Source organism: Oncorhynchus nerka, linkage group LG9b (assembly GCF_034236695.1).
Source record: "Oncorhynchus nerka isolate Pitt River linkage group LG9b, Oner_Uvic_2.0, whole genome shotgun sequence".
NCBI classification, from domain to species: Eukaryota; Metazoa; Chordata; class Actinopteri; order Salmoniformes; family Salmonidae; genus Oncorhynchus; species Oncorhynchus nerka.
Window position 1 is genome coordinate 13,745,573 of NC_088424.1, and position 16,753 is coordinate 13,762,325.

A 16,753-nucleotide genomic window follows, 5' to 3' on the forward strand; every position below is an offset into this window, starting at 1 on the left:
TTGTTACTGGTGCCGACCTGGGGGCCAACGAACTCCTAGCACCTACTCCGACCGCATACGAAGGTCCTTCGGCAGGGCATGCAAACCATCAAACATTTGGCTGTGGAGTCATGGTCAATCCGTATAGGGCCAGTGATCCTTTGAATGCGTTTGGGGGCGATGAAACAATGGAACCCCATTCAATGAAGGGAAGAGAAGTGGGCAGAAGGGCGACATGCATGTGGATCTTGGCAAAAGGGGGCATGATCTGTTGACATAATTGTAATCCAAACCCAACCGTAAATTACTTGTTGTGGCTCACTGAGGTTCCAAACTCTGTTTTAGATGAGATTGACTTCATGACAAAAATTATCCTGTTTACGCTTTGTAGTCAATGTTGACACTAGAATAAATGTTTCTTACTCATGTCGATGCCAAATAGGCCGTTTTTCAAGAGATTAGTTGCATTTTAGCAGCAGTCGGTCTTTAAAGCTAACACACGGTTAATTTTTGTTTATCATGACAGATCTTAAACTGCTTTCCTCTCATAACTCATAAACTCATAACCGTGAGAAAGGAATGTCTTTGAAGAGAGAATAATTTGGCTTCTTGTCCACTCTTTCACTCTCCCTCCCTTCTATCTCTCTAAATCCCCCTCTGTCTGTCCACATGTCTCTCTTTCTCTCCCTCCTCTTTTTCTCCGCCTGCCTGCCTGCCTCTCTCTCTCTCTGACTCTCTTTGACGACATTCTGCTTCTCCTTATTTTAGAAATGGAGTAACTCCAGTATAATATTGTTTTTGTTTTACGTTGGTCGGCTGCTAGAGAGTCATGTTCGCCGGCACGCTATTGAAGGAAATTGGTAAATAACAGGTGCTAAGTGACAGGCTATTTCTAGCCTGGTAAATGGTCTAAACAAACTGAGATAATCTGGTAAACGTCCGGGTTACTCACAAACAGTGTTTTGGAGGTATGGCTGGTCGGACAAAAGCGTCAGTCAACAGGAGTGGAGACAATGCCAGTTAAACACAACTCGGAAGTCTTTGTGTCGACTGCTTTTAGAGATTTGGCCAGACTGAAATTCTTACTCATATTGATAATTCTGATACAATTGTTGCCTATGGCTGTGTGTGTGTGAGAGCTTGTGTCTTCAGGTGTGTGTGTGTATGTGTACTGTATGTCAAATTTCACTTGCTCCCAATACAACTGGTGTAGAATTTACAGTGAGATGTTCACTTACGAGCAGTTCCCAACGATGATGAGTTTAAAAATAATAATACAAATAAAAAATGTAGGTTTTTCTTTATTTTTACTATTTTCTACATTGTAGAATAATAGTGAAGACATCAAAACAATTAAATAGAACATATGGAATCATGGAGTAACCAAAAATGGTGTGAAACAAATGAAAATATGTTTTATATTTGAGATTCTTCCAAGTAGCCACCCTTTGCCTTGATGACAGCTTTGCACACTCTTAGAATTCTCTCAACCAGCTTCACCTGGAATGCTTTTCCAACAGTCTTGAAAGAGTTCCCACATATGTTGAGCACTTGTTGACTGCTTTTCCTTCACTCTGCAGTCCAACTCATTCCAAACCATCTCAATTGGATTGAGTTCGGGTGATTGTGGAGGACAGGTCATCTGATGCAGAACTCCATCACTCTCCTTCTTGGTCAAATAGCTCAAGGTGTGTTGGGTCATTGCCCTTTTTAAAAACAAATGATAGTCCCAACCAGATGGGATGGTGTATCGTTGCAGAATGCTGTAGTAGCCATGCTGGTTAAGTGAGCCTTAATTTCTAAATAAATCACCAACAGTGTCACCAGCAAAGCACCCCCACAACATCACACCTCCTCCTCCATGCTTCACGGTGGGAAATACACCCATTCACCTACTCTGCATCTCACAAAGACACGGCGGATGGAACCAAAAATCTCAAATTTGGACTCATCAGACCAAAGGACAGATCTTCACCGGTCTAATTTCCATTGCTCGTGTTTCTTGGCCCAAGCAAGTCTCTTCTTCTTATTAGTGTCCTTTAGTAGTGGTTTCTTTGCAGCAATTTGACCACAAAGGCCTGATTTACGCAGTCTCCTCTGAACAGTTGATGTTGAGATGTGTCTGTTACTTTAACTTTGTGAATCATTTATTGGGCTGCAATTTCTGAGGCTGGTAAATCTATTGAACTTATCCTCTGCAGCAAAGGTAACTCTGGGTCTTGCTTTCCTGTGACGGTCCTCATGAGAGCCAGTTTCATCATAGAGCTTGATGTTTTTTGCAACTGCACTTAAAGAAACTTTCAAAGTTCTTGACATTTTCCAGATTGAATGACCTTCATGTCTTAAGTTAAAGTAATGATGGACTGTCATTTCTCTTTTCTTATTTGAGCTGTTCTTGCTGTAATATGGACTGGGTCTTTTACCAAATAGGGCTATCTTCTGTATACCACCTCTACCTTGTCACAACACAAATGATTGACTCAAATGCAAAAAGAAGGAAATAAATTCCACAAATGAACTTTTAACAAGGCACACCTGTTAATTGAAATGCATTCCAGGTGACTACCTCATTAAGCTGGTTGAGAAAATGCCAAGAGTGTGCAAAGCTGTCATCAATGCAAAGGGTGGCTACTGTGAAGAATCTGTTTTGATTTGTTTATCCCTTTTTTGGTTACTACATGATTCCATATGATTCCACTTTTGGTACTGTAGGTTTATTAAACAAAAGCAATGTTGCAAAATAATCCCTGAGACATACAGTATGTAATAGAAATGGCAGATATAGAGTGTATTCGGAAAGTGTTCAGACCCCTTCCCTTTTCCCACATTTTGTTACGTTACAGCCTTATTCTAAAATAAGCTGGTTGAGAGAATGCCAAGAGTGTGCAAATCTGTCATCAAGGCAAAGGGTGGCTACTTTGAAGAATCTCAAATATTTGTTTAAGACGTTTTTGGTTACTACATGATTTCATATGTGTTATTTCATCGTTTTGATGTCTTTACTATTATTCTACAATGTAGAAAATAGTAAAAATAAAGAAAAACCCTTGAATGAGTACATGTGTCCATACTTTTGACTGGTACTGTATATATGTACATGAAGGCAGGGTAAAGTGACTAGGCATCAGGATAGATAATAATAATAGTAAAATAAGGAACAGAGTAGCAGCAGCAAATGATTAGTGTAAAAGTGTGTGAGTGTGCCTGTGTGTGTGTAATGTGTATGTATGTGTGTTTGTGTTATGTCGGTGCGTATGTATGTGCTATGTGTGTGTGTGCATATACCGTTTGCCAGACAGTAGCAGAGTGAATGGCTTGGGTGATTTGATTTGATTTATTAGGATTCCCATTAGCCGACACAAACGGCGACAGCTAGTCTTACTGGGGTCCGACATATAACGGAAAAGACATGACATACAAAATATTTTACAATTTACATACATTTAAAAAACATTAACATGTAGTGTGTGTGTGTGTGTGTGCATCTATCAGTTACACATGTCAGTACATACACACAAGTAGGTGACTTGGGGAGAGGCATTGTGCCATGAGGTGTTACTTTATTTGTTTTTTGAAACCAGGTTTGCGGTTCACTCGCACTATGTAAGATGGAAGGGAGTTCTATGTTCTCATGGCTCTGTATAATACTGTACGTTTACTTGAATTTGTTCTGGACCTGGGGACTGAGAAAAGACCACTGGTGGCCTGTCTAGTGGGGTAAGTGTGTGTGTCAGTCCTGTGTGTAAGTTGACTATGCAAACAATTTGGAATTTCCAACACATTAATGTTTCTTATAAAAACAAGAAGTCTCAGTCTTTCCTCAACTCTTAGCCAAGAGAGACTGGCAATGCATAGTATTAATATCAGCCCTCTGATTACAATGAAGAGCGAGACGTGCCCCTCTGTTCTGGGCCAGCTGCGGCTTAACTAGGCCTTTCTTTGCAGCACTTGACCATATGACTGGACAATAATCAAGATAAGATCAAATTAGAGCCTGCAGGACTATGGAGTGTGGTGTCAAAAAATCAGAGCATCTGACAGACCTCTCCCAATCTTTACAACCATTGAATCTATATGTTTTGACCATGACAGTTTACAATCTAAGCTAACACAAAGTAATTTAGTCTCCTCAATTTGTTCAACAGGCACACCATTTATTACCAGATTCAGCTGAGGTCTAGAACTTAGGGAATTATTTGTACGAAATTAAATGCTCTTAGTTTTAGAAATGTTCAGGACCAGTTTATTACTGTCCACCCATTCCAAAACAGACTGCAACTCTTTGTTAAGGGTTTCAATGACTTCATTAGCTGTGGTTGCTGATGGGTGTATGGTTGAATCATCAGTATACACGGACACACATGCTTTGTTTAATATCAGTGGCAGGTCATTGGTAAAAATGTTAAAAAGTAGAGGGCCTAGAAAGCTGCCCTGCGGTACACCACACTTTACATGCTTGACATTAGAAAATCTTCCATTAAAGAAAACACTCTGAGTTCTATTAGGCAGATAGCTCTGAACCCACTATATGGCAGAGGTTGAAAAGCAATAACACATAAGTTCTCTCAACAACAGGTTATGATCAATAAAAGGCTGTACTAAAATCTAACAGTAGAGCTCCCACAATCTTCTTATTACCAATTTCTTTCAACCAATCATCAGTCATTTGTGTCAGTGCAGTACATGTTGAGTTCACTTCTCTAAAGGGGTTCTCTTTGGGCCCCAGAGTGGTGCAGCTGTATAAGGCACCACATCTCAGTGCAATAGGTGTCACTACTGTCCCTGGTTCAAATCCAGGCTGTATCACATCCGGCTGTGATTGGAAGTTCCATAGGGTGGCACACAATTGGCCCAGCGTTGTCTGGGTTTGGCTGGGTTAGGCTGTCATTGTAAATAAGAATTTGTTCTTAACTGACTTGCCTTGTTAAAAAAATATTTCAAAAAAGATTTCAAAAATAAACATGCTGAAAGTCTGTTGTTCAGACAGAGAAGTAGCATTGTATTTGCTCAAACATAATTTTTTCCAACAGTTTGCTAAGAGTTGGCAGCAAGCTGATAGATCTACTGGTCTATAGTAAATGCTGCTTTACCACTCTTGGGTAGTGGCATGACTTTGGCTTCCCTCCAGGCCTGAGGACAAAGACTTTCCTCTAGGCTCAGATTAAAGATATGACAGATAGGAGTCATATCTTGCAATGCTTTTCTTGAATTATTTGTTTTTTTATGCATGAGTACAATGGCTCACTGTTGGTTGTTGGCATTTCCTGCCTGTTTTCCCACTTTGCCAATGAAGTATTCATTAAAATAATTGGCAACATCAAATGTTTTTGGTGATGAAAGATGGAATTGAATATGTCTTTCTGCCAATAATTTCATTTAAAGTATTCCAAAGTTTTAAAAAAATATATAATTGATCTTGGCTTCATAATACAGTTACTTCTTCCTTTTGTTGAGTTTAGTAACAAATAATTTCTCAATTTGCAGTAAATAAGTCAGACTTATTAGCCACTCCCTTTGCCCCATATTTTTCAACCATACAGTTTTTCAATTCCTCATCAATCCATGGAGCCTTAACAGTTCTAACAGTCAGTTTCTTAACAGGTGCATGTTTATCAATAATTGGAAGAAGTAATTTCATAAATTCATCAAGTGCAGCGTCTAGATGCTCCTCATTAATCACATCAGACCATCACATATCTTTAACATCAACCACATACGAGTCACAGCAAAATATTTGGTATGATCTCTTATACACTGGATACTGTATAGCCATTATACTGTGATCACTGCATCCAATGGGTACGGATACAGCTTTAGAATAAAGCTCTTCAGCATTAGTAAAAATGTGATCGATACATGTGGATGATCTTGTTCCTGTAGTGTTCGTAAACACCCTGTTAGGTTGATTAACAACCTGAACCAGATTACAGGCACTGGTTAGAGTGAGAAGCTTCCTCTTGAACGGACAGCTTGATGAAAACCAGTCAATATTCAGGTCCCCAAGAAAGTAGACCTCTCTGTTTATATCACTTACACTATTTCACACATTTATTTAGATACTGACTATTAGCACTTGGTGGCCTATAGCAACACCCCAAAAGAAAAGGCTTCAATAAAACGTCTCAGCATTGCAGGGATATGGCTCTGAATACTAAACAGCAACTCCACCCTCATAGGCATTCCTGTCTTTTCTATAAATGTTATTTCCTTATATGGCTACTGCTGTATCATCTAATTCATTATCTAAATGAGTCTCAGAAATGGCTAATATATGAATGTTATCTGATGTTAGCAAGTTATTGATTTCATGAACCTTATTTTCAGCCATTTCTTGGGTAGCTTATTAGAGATAGACATAATATATAAAAACCCACTATCTTGATAGGCAGTTAGCTAGCAGCTAGACTAGCTGCTACGCCAGACAGCTCCTCAGATCTGGCCTTGGTCGGCAGGATCACTGGACAGATAGTAGCAGTCCCAGCAAGGGATTCCAAACGCTTTGCGGGATCCAAACTTAAAAGGTAGCTAGCTAGTAAACAAACCTTTCAATAGACTTTCAAAACTTTCCAAAACGACATACTTTCCAAAATAACAAACCAAGCTCTCCCTTGTTCCGCGTTCAACTGAAAGTGACGACAGGAAGTGACGAGTGGCTGGAGTCTGACATTTTTTGGGGCCTTCCTCTGACACTGCCTGATATAGAGGTCCTTGATGGCAGGGAGCACAGCCCCAGTAATGTACTGGGCTGTCCGCAACACCCTCTGTAGCTCTTTGCGGTCAAGGTTGATGCATTTGCCATACCAAGTGGTGATGCAGCCGGTCAAGATGCTCTCGATGGTGCAGCTGTATAACCTTTTGACGATCCGAGGGTCCGTGCCAAATCTTTTCAGCCTCCTGAGGGGGAAGAATTGCTGCCATGCCCTCTTCAGGGCTGTACGGGTGTGTATGAATCATGTTAAGTCCTTAGTGATGTGGATGTCAGGGACCTTGAAGCTCTCGACCCACTCCACAATAGCCCGGTCGATGTGGATAGTGGTGTGCTCTTCCCTCTTTCTCCTATAGTCCATGATTAGCTTACTGACGTTGAGGGAGAGGTTGTTATTCTGGCACCACACTGCTAAACCTCTGACCTCCTCCCTGTAGGCTGTCTCATCGCCGGTCATCAGGCCTACTACAATTGTGTCATCAGCAAACTTGATGATAGTGTTGGAGTCATGCGTGGGTGAATGGGGAGTGCAGGAGGGAACTAAGCACACACCCCTGTCCCCTGTGTTGAGGCTTAGCGTGGCGAAGGTGTTGTTGCCAACCTGGGGTTGGTCCGTCAGGAAGTTCAGGATCCAGTTGCAGAAGAAGGGGTTCAGTCCCAGGGTCCCTAGCTTGGTGATGAGCTTAGAAAGGACTATGGTGTTGAACGCTGAGCTATAGTCTATAAACATCATTCTCATATAATTATTTCCCCTCTTGTCCAGGTGAGAGACGGCAGTGTGAAGTGCAACTGAGATTGAGTCATCTGTGGATCTGTTGGTGCGTTATGCGAATTGGAGTGGGTCTAGGGTGTCTGGGATGATGGTGTTGAGGTCTATCATGACCAGCTTCTCAAAGCACTTCATAATTACAGATGTGAGTGCAACAGAGCGATTTTCATTTAGGCCTGTTACCTTGGAGCTCTTGGGAACAGTGACAATGGTGTTCAGCTTGAAAGATGTTGGGATTACAGACTGGTGCTGAGGAGTATTTCTGTCTGTAATAAAGCCCTTTTGTGAGGAAAAACTCATTCTGATTGTTTGCACCCCTTCCCAGTCATGCGAAATCCATAGATTAAGGCCTCATTTATTTATTTAAATTGACTGATTACCTTATATGAACTGTACCTCAGAATTTTTTTTGAAATTATTGCATGTTGCGCTTATATTTTTGTTCAGTATATAATTCCTCCTCACATCTATCTACGGGTTCTCCTCCTCTCATCTTTTCACTTCGCTTGTGGACTGTAGTGCACAACACATCAGCTGGCCAGGTGAGAAAACCTTTCCAAGTCAAACCTTCATGTCATGACCGCTAACCGCTACACACAGCCTACATCGTTGTCACATCATAGTCAACATAGTTACTAGGACTAACACGTTAGTAAACCTGCTACAATCATGCCTTACAGTGTACGGTCAGCAGCCAGTAGTTTAGTAGCTGGCAATAAATGTATAAAATCAAAAGTTTACCTTGACTTGGAAGAGTTCCAGTGTTGGATAACCATAGTGAGCTAGCTAACATAGCATCCCTCTCTGTTTGGGCCAGGTGTTTGAGTAGGCTAAACAAGCTAGCTGCATTCAAAAGTGAAATGGAACAAAAATATACAACGGAATATAGCTCTCCATCTCTCTCTCCTCTCCTTCCCACTGCCCTTTCTATTTCTGCCCATCCCCCTCTTTCTTGGCAGTTTTCCCTCCAGTCAGTTGGATTTCTAATCATTCCTCTTTTTAGAATGGAGATCAGGTTGGATACTGCTGTGTAAAATTCATTGAAAAGCATCACTTCAATCAAGTAAGCCTTATTTCAGCAGTGAAAGGGAATTGCATAGCTGTCTGTCGCTAGCCTTTATCTCCTCCGATTTTCAGTAAAAACTGATATCTCTCTCTCTCCCTTCCCTGCTCTCTCTGTCACTGCTGCCTCTACTCCATCTGCTCCTATTGTCACTCCATCTTTCCCACCCCTCTCCATCTGCCCCTTGTTTCTTTCTCTTTCTCTCTCCCCCTCTCGCTTTAATTTTGGAACAAATTAATATGTTCAACTATTGTCTTCCTTTTTGAGTCAACTACTGCAGTGCTAGCTAAATGTAGCTTATGCTTTCAGTACTAGACTCATTCTCTGATCCTTTGATTGGGTGGATAACATGTCCTTTCATGCTGCAAGAGCTCTGATAGGTTGGAGGACATCATCCGGAAGTTTTCATAATTACCGTGTAAATCTATAGAAGGGTTTGAGAACCATGAGCCTCTTAAGTTTTGTATTGAAGCCAATGTACCCAGAGGACATCTACTTTGGGAATGACACGAGTAATTTTTCCAACAATTGTTTACAGACAGATTATTTCACTTATAATTCACTGTATCACAATTCCAGTGGGTCAGATGTTTACTTACACTAAGTTGACTGTACCTTTAAACAGCTTGGAAAATTCCACAACATGATGTCATGGCATTAGAAGCTTCTGATTGGCTAATTGACATCATTTGAGTCAATTGGAGGTGTACCTGTGGATGTATTTCAAGGCCTCCCTTCAAACTCAGTGCCTCTTTGCTTGACATCATGAGAAAATCAAAAGAAATCAGCCAAGACCTCAGAAAAACAATTGTAAACCTCCACAAGTCTGGTTCATCCTTGGGAGCAATTTCCAAACGCCTGAAGGTAACACGTTCATCTGTAGAAACAACAGTATGCAAGTATAAACACCGTGGGACCACACAGCCGTCATACCACTCATGAAGGAGACGCATTCTGTCTCAAAGAGATGAACGTACTTTGGTGCGAAAAGTGCAAATCAATCCCAGAACAATATCAAAGGACCTTGTGAAGATGCTGGAGGAAACCGGTACAAAGGTATCTATATCCACAGTAAAACGAGTCCTACGTCGACATAACATGAAAGGCCGCTCAGCAAGGAAGAAGCCACTGCTCCAAAACCGCCATAAAAAGGCCAGACTACAGTTTGCAACTGCACATGGGGACAAGATCGTACTTGTTGGAGAAATGTCCTCTGGTCTGATGAAACTAAAATAGAACTGTTTGGCCATAATGGCCATCGTTATGTTTGGAAGAAAAAGGGGGAGGCTTGCAAGCCGAAGAACACCGTCCCAGCCAAGAAGCACAGGAGTGGCAGCATCCTGTTGTGGGGGTGCTTTATTGCAGGAGGGACTGGTGCACTTCACAAAATATATGGCATCATGAGGCAGGAAAATTATGTGGCTATATTGAAGCAACATCTCAAGACATCAGTCAGGAAGTTAAAGCTTGGTCGCAAATGGGTCTTCCAAATGGACAATGACCCCAAGCATTCTTCCAAAGTTGTGGCAAAATGCCTTAAGGACAACAAATTCAAGGTATTGGAGTGGCCATCACAAAGCCCTGACCTCAACCCTATAGAAAATGTGTGGGCAGAACTGAAAAAGCGGGTGAGAGCAAAGGAGGCCTACAAACCTGACTCAGTTACAGCAGCTCTGTCAGGAGAAATGGGCAAAAATTCACCCAACTTATTGTGGGAAGCTTGTGGAAGGCTACCCAAAACGTTTGACCCAAGTTAAACAATTTAAAGGCAATGCTACCAAATACTAATTGAGTGTATGTAAACTTCTGACCCACTGGGAATGTGATGAAAGAAATCAAAGCTGAAATAAATAATTCTCTCTACTATTGTTCTGACATTTCACATTCTTAAAATAAAGTGGTGATCCTAATTGACCTAAGACAGGGAATTTTTAAATGTCAGGAATTGTGAAAAACTGAGATTAAATGTATTTGGCTAAGGTGTATGTAAACTTCCGACTTCAACTGTAGCTGTCCTTCGGCTACACCATGGTCTTAATCAATTATTTGGTGACATATGAATATATTTAGTATAGTTTTATCTAAAAAAGGATAACTTTTTAATGTTTCACTATTTTTATTTGACTTAATCTGCAAACATTAAATGGTGTTTGTGTTTGTCTGCACTGCTGTTGACTCTGGGGGTGTATGAATGAACAGGATCACAAGGCTTCAAGGTTAGAAGTTACACTGTGTTGACTTGAGGGGTTACAAAAGACCGGTTTGACAATTCCACTGCACAGAGAGGCTTTTCAGAGAGAAGAAACCCTGCTCCTGGTTTGAGTCTTTTCAATGTGATATGCATGTCATTTGTAATATCATGACAACACTAAATAAAAAACTGGTGCATATCAAACCAGTCAATATAACAATCTGTCACTTCATTGTCAATTTGTGGTCAATCAGTTATCTTCTCCTCTTTCAATTCAGTGAACCAGCCAACTGCAGAAAGCTGTATGAAGTAGTCATGAACAATAATAATTAAATGTGACATTTAAGGATATACTGGTAGATCAGTGTTTCACTTCACTTACAGTAAGTGTTTATAGGAGCACCACTGGGTGTATCTTCCAAATGGAGTGATACATTGCATCTTAGTGTCTTTAATCTGGCAATGCTAAATGTTTTAAAAAATAAACAAGTTGGGACAGCCTGAAAATCTGTTCCTGCAGTTGTCTCTCTCTGCAACTGTCACCACTCTCAGATGATAATCATCTTACAGACAGAATAGATGCCCTCCACGCAGCAAGGCTATAACTGTAAATAAGGGTGCCGTTTCTGTCTTTTCAGTGTGTGTGTGCACACATCCGTGTGTGTGTCCTTTATCTTCCCATCTTCCTATGCTCCAGAGTGCTTTGCTACATTGTTGTGGCGGCTTGAGAGATCAAGTGGGGATAGAGGGAGAAATTAGAGAATGCACCTGGGCAAAGCTAAACTGGGACCACTGGCAGCTGCCTAGCTGTAACCACATTTCATTTGCCATCAGTAAGATAGGCATAAAATATGGCGAACAATGTTCTGGCTCAATTCGCCTCCTGATTTCCTTCGGAGGGCACTCCTCAGGAAAATAGTAAGCGTATGGACGAGTTAAAATGCGTACTCTGAAGAACTACCGCATATCTTGCGACTTTTGAAAAATAAAATAATATATTTTAACACTGCCTCCTTGAATCTGAGGAGAGACCTGGAGAGAAACGATCCCTTTCTGACACGCCATCCAACAGTCTCCTGGGAGCCGGCTCCTGTGCTCATGTCCAGACATGCCACCCTTCACCAAAACTGTTTTGATAGATGGCAGCTCATGATAAATGAGATGAGAGTTTTTTTCATACTGAAATAAATATTTCTCACAGTGCGGAGTAAGCAACAGAATCACATGTGCGTGTGCATTGAACTGTGAATTTTGGCCATTTCAAAGTCACTGCAATGTGAAGTCCTACAGTACATTGACCATTAAATAATGGTCAAAGAGACTAGTATTCAAAATGGGAAATGGGATGTTCTGCACAATAGCCTCTCTTGTCATTCCCCCTCTCTCAACCCTGGGATGCCAAGATCATTTTCTCAATGGAAATACCCATAATAGGCATGTGTGGGACATCACTACAAAATCCCAGTTCAGACTGATCCCGATCAAGAGCCAGTACCCTAAATATGCTACCCAGCATTTAGTGCCCCAAAACTCCCACCCCAGACCAGTCCGGGGGCATGATCCCCACTAAACCCCATATTGGGGGTTTAGAATGGGAAGTAGATGGGGCCTCCCCTGTCTGGGGAAGTGCAAGATGACTCCCTGGCAAGAATTTCCCCTCACAATCATTTTTGCACAACAGCGGCCAAGAGAAATTCAGACTTTTTTTTGCACCTGGTTCGACACACGCAACCAGACCCCCCCAAATCCCACCAATATCCCACTTCAGGAGTGAATAATGGAGGTTTTGTGGGGGGAGGTAGAGGAGGAGGTAAGGACTCAGACTGCACAGGGCTCAGAGGGAAAGTGTGTGTGCGTACATACATGTGGTGTGTGTCCGTGGGGAGTAAGAAGTGTGTCGCTCCAGACAAGGTCCATGGGGACGAGGAGGACACGGAGCCTAGGTTATGAGGTTCTGAAGGTTGCCGAGGGCAGGAAGAGAGGAGAGGCGGGGGGCATGCAAATGTCAGATGTCACCCTCCTCTGATGGGGAGAGGAGAATAGGGGGGAGTCAGCCTCCCCCTGGTGTTTATGTAGCCTTGGCAGGATTTCCTGCTACATGATGAAATAATTAGAGGCCCAGTGTGGAGGGGCAACGCCATGCCAGGAGTCTGACCAGGAGGAGGCGGTGAATCTATTACTGGTTCTGTAGTAGATGTGTCTCCTTCCTCCCAGGCCTCTTCAATGCCCTTTGTCTTGGTGAAGCAAAGCAACGCTTCGTCCACAAAATGATCTTCAGATCTGTGTATCGTTTGAGCTAAGAGGACACAAATGATTTGTCAATAAAATGCTGGAAAAGTTCATACATTTTTATGATGATACTATTCTTCAACCTGTATTTACAGCTCACGAGCAAGCGAAGGCCATTCGCTTCTGCAACATCACTACTCGTTTACTTGTGGATGTTCAGAAACCCCGCCAGTCATTTCATGGTGTATGATTACCTTTTCTCCCCAGGTCAGGAGCACGGAGGTACGGTGCAGGGTCAGAAGGTCAGGCAGATTTGGTGCAAGGACACGTGCAACAGATCAGACTTGTCAGTAGAGGCCCAACTCACTGGAGCAGGATAGGGATGACTGCCAGTCAGCCATGTTTGGTTACAAAGCAGCTCAAGTGTTTTCTGAAGACTCAGTCTAACACATGTCAATATAAAGGTATTGAGTATGTCAGTTTTAGTTGTACTTAAATGAATGGAAATTTCCATGCACTAATAAATTGTAACTACACACTTCGGCTAAGGGCTTTCTGACTGTTTGGCAAGGTAACTCACCCACATAACAACACTCAACTGTTTTCAGACTGGATGATGTCATGTTTTTGGTGTGTATGTGTGTCCGCCCTTCTTCACGTTGTCCATTTGTTTCTCCCCATACAGCCGCGCTGAGGTGTTACCCCAACGCCCTCCGCCACTCCTGGTTTCTCCGCTGGGGCAGCTGCGACAGGTGTCAATGGTGCCTGAGTTCCCTCTGACCTCGCATTTGTTGTCATAGCTGGAATAATTGTGCAGGTTACCGTCATCGGCCTGCTTCATGCCTGCCTTCCTCTCAAAGCTCACCTTTACACCCTTTTAACTTGTGTTATGTTCCCACCTTAAAATAGGAGGGGTTGTAGAGAGGGGACGTGTGTGTGTGCTGCATGCATACTCTTACCTGTGTGTGTAAGCAGGGCAGATTCTGAAGCCTCCAACAGGCAAGCCATTTATCCCCTGGTCATGGTTGTTACCTTTTACATCCCCCCAGAAACACCCAGAATACAAGAGGCATATAAACAAGACTTGACATTTGTGTGCCTGTATTGTGTGGGCTGATGGTTCTGGTTAGTTGGTGTTTACCTTCACCTACGGTAACACAAATGTGAAACTTGTGGTTTCTGTCAACATGCCAGCTACACCATGTGGTATGTACTGTATAGTGGGAGAGACATACATCTTTTTTTCTCGGGGAGAGCTCTGTGTGTGTGTGTGTGTATGTGTGTGTGTGTGTGCCTGCACATGCACTTTGTGAATGTGTTTGAGTGTGTTGGGGGGGTATGCCTGTGTGCATTATAGGCTGTTTAAATAAGACCAAACATTGTACAATAGAAAATCTGATCAGATATTATTCAATGGAGAGAGTATTGCATCTTCCGTTCAACGCACTCAATGTACTATACATGTGCGGCCATCTACTGTACAGTCAGCGATCAAGGAGTTCAGCAAAGTCCAAACTGGGGTAGCAAGTTATGGGAACTTGCTTGAAATACTGAGCTCAACACATTTACCCAAACACTAAATGAAGCACAGTTAGAGTAACAACCCTCTAAACATACCTTGCTTAAAACACAGAACTTAATACTATCTGCAGGCCGTCTATATGCCCAACCTCAGGCCCTCTTCCTGACTTGACACATGCAGTAATCAGACCACCCCCTGACTCTCCACATAGATCAGCTAGACTCTCTCTGTCTCTGTCTCTGTATCTCTCTCTCTCTGTCTCGCTCTGTCTCTCTCTATCTCTCTGTCTCTCTCTGTCTCTCTCTCTGACGTGACTTAAGGCCAGGGGTACACTGGGAGACAAATCCTTCCTAGATGAGGACAGTGAGGCTGTGTGTGAGGGCTACAGTACAACATACAGTAACATTTCCTCTTTCTTTCAGTGACCCCCACACCACCGCTACTCCACCATGGCAACGAGATGGATGTGAGGTTTTGGGGTGTTTCTGAGTTCACTGAACACACGTAATAAACCCACTGTTGACAACAATGCAGAATTAAAAGATTTCAGTGTACCAAACATTAAGGACACCTTCTCTATCCATGACATAGACTGACCAGGTGAATCCAGGTGAAAGCTATGATCCCTTATTGATGTAATCTGTTACATACTCTTCAATCACTGAAAATGAAGGGGAAGAGACAGGATAAAGAAGGATTTTTAAGCCTTGAAACAATTAAGACATGGATTGTGTATGTGTGCCATTCAGAGGATAAGTGGGCAAGACAAAACATTTCAGTGCCTTTCAACAGTGTATGGTAGTAGTTTACAATTGGCTCATTCATCCCCCTCCTCTCCCCTGTAACTATTCCCCAGGTCGTTGCTGTAAATGAGAACGTGTTCTCAGTCAACTTACCTGGTAAAATAACAGATAAATAAAAATGTTTTAAAAAAATAGGTGCCAGACGCATCGGTTTGTGTTAAGAGCTTCACACTCAACAGTTCCCTGTGTATCAAGAATGGTCCACCACCCAAAGGACATCTAGCCAACTTGACACAACTGTGGGAAGCATTGGAGTCAACATGGGCCAGCATCCCTGTGGAAAGCTTTCGACCCCTTGTAGAGTCCATGCCCTGACGAATTGAGGCTGTTCTGAGGGCAAAAGGGGGGATGCAACTCAACATTAAGATGGAGGTCTTAATGATTTGTACACTCACTGTACAGTCGTTATAAACATGAGCGTAGTGAGAGATGCAGACTCCATAGTCCAGCTTGTGTCATCATCAGCAAAGTTGAGAAAGTTGAAGCATTTGTCAGATCATTAATATAAACTAGAATTAAAATAATACAGATCCAAGAATCGATCCCCGTTGAACACCACATGTGAAAAGTGAGGCTGCAAAATGAAGGCATCGGAAAAGTTCAGCTCATTTTAAATCATGAGGTAAGCGACCCTGTCATGGCAAGCGTCAACAACTTCACTCCATGAAATCCATCAATCAAAAGAGAGGAAATATCATCGGTCACACTTACTCTGATACATCGTGCCAGTAAATAAGGTCTGTTTGAGTACATACAAGCAGTTTTATTTCCATCCATTTCCTCTGAGTATGCGAATATGCAAGGCTTTAGAGCTCCTCTCTCATTGCTCAATCAAACTAGATCCTGTTCCAGCGCAAGTGTAATTGAGCAGTGCGTGCGATTGCTCCAGAGGGGCTCCCCCTGGCTTACGTTCCCTAGCCTCGGTGACTCAGCCCTGGCCAGATGAAAGGAAGCAAGGCCCTGAGCACTCCGCTTACATCCAGGCCTTTTTCCTCCGGTCGCTATGTGGCCCAGCCAAACCAACCGTCCCTCTGTGGGTATGAGGTGGGGGGCTTCAGCGGATGTGGGGGTCCAAGGGTGGTTGTCAAGGGGTGTGTAAAGGGGTGCGAGGGGGTATAGATTGGAACCGGAGCGGTGTGACCGAAGCTGAAGCGATGTCGGCTCACCTGGGACGCAGGGAGAAAGGACGGAGTTCAAAGCTGAACGTCTAGACAACATCTTCCTGTCTGGAGGGATCCGGTGTGGCACCAAGATGGCCGACAGGGGTGCAGAGAGGGAGGGGGTTTGGCAGCAACTGGCTGGGCTGACAGAGCTCAATTTACAATCCACATTGAATATGAATTGCATGGTTAAGAAGCCACGAGAGTGTGCTCTAAAGTTCACAGGTTTCTTGATTTCCTTGTTCATTCTTGATCCCCAAACTTCCCTCTGAAAGTGATTCTCGTTGTGTTAGGGTTAGTGACTATGGAGGGAAAGAGTATGCGAAGAGTC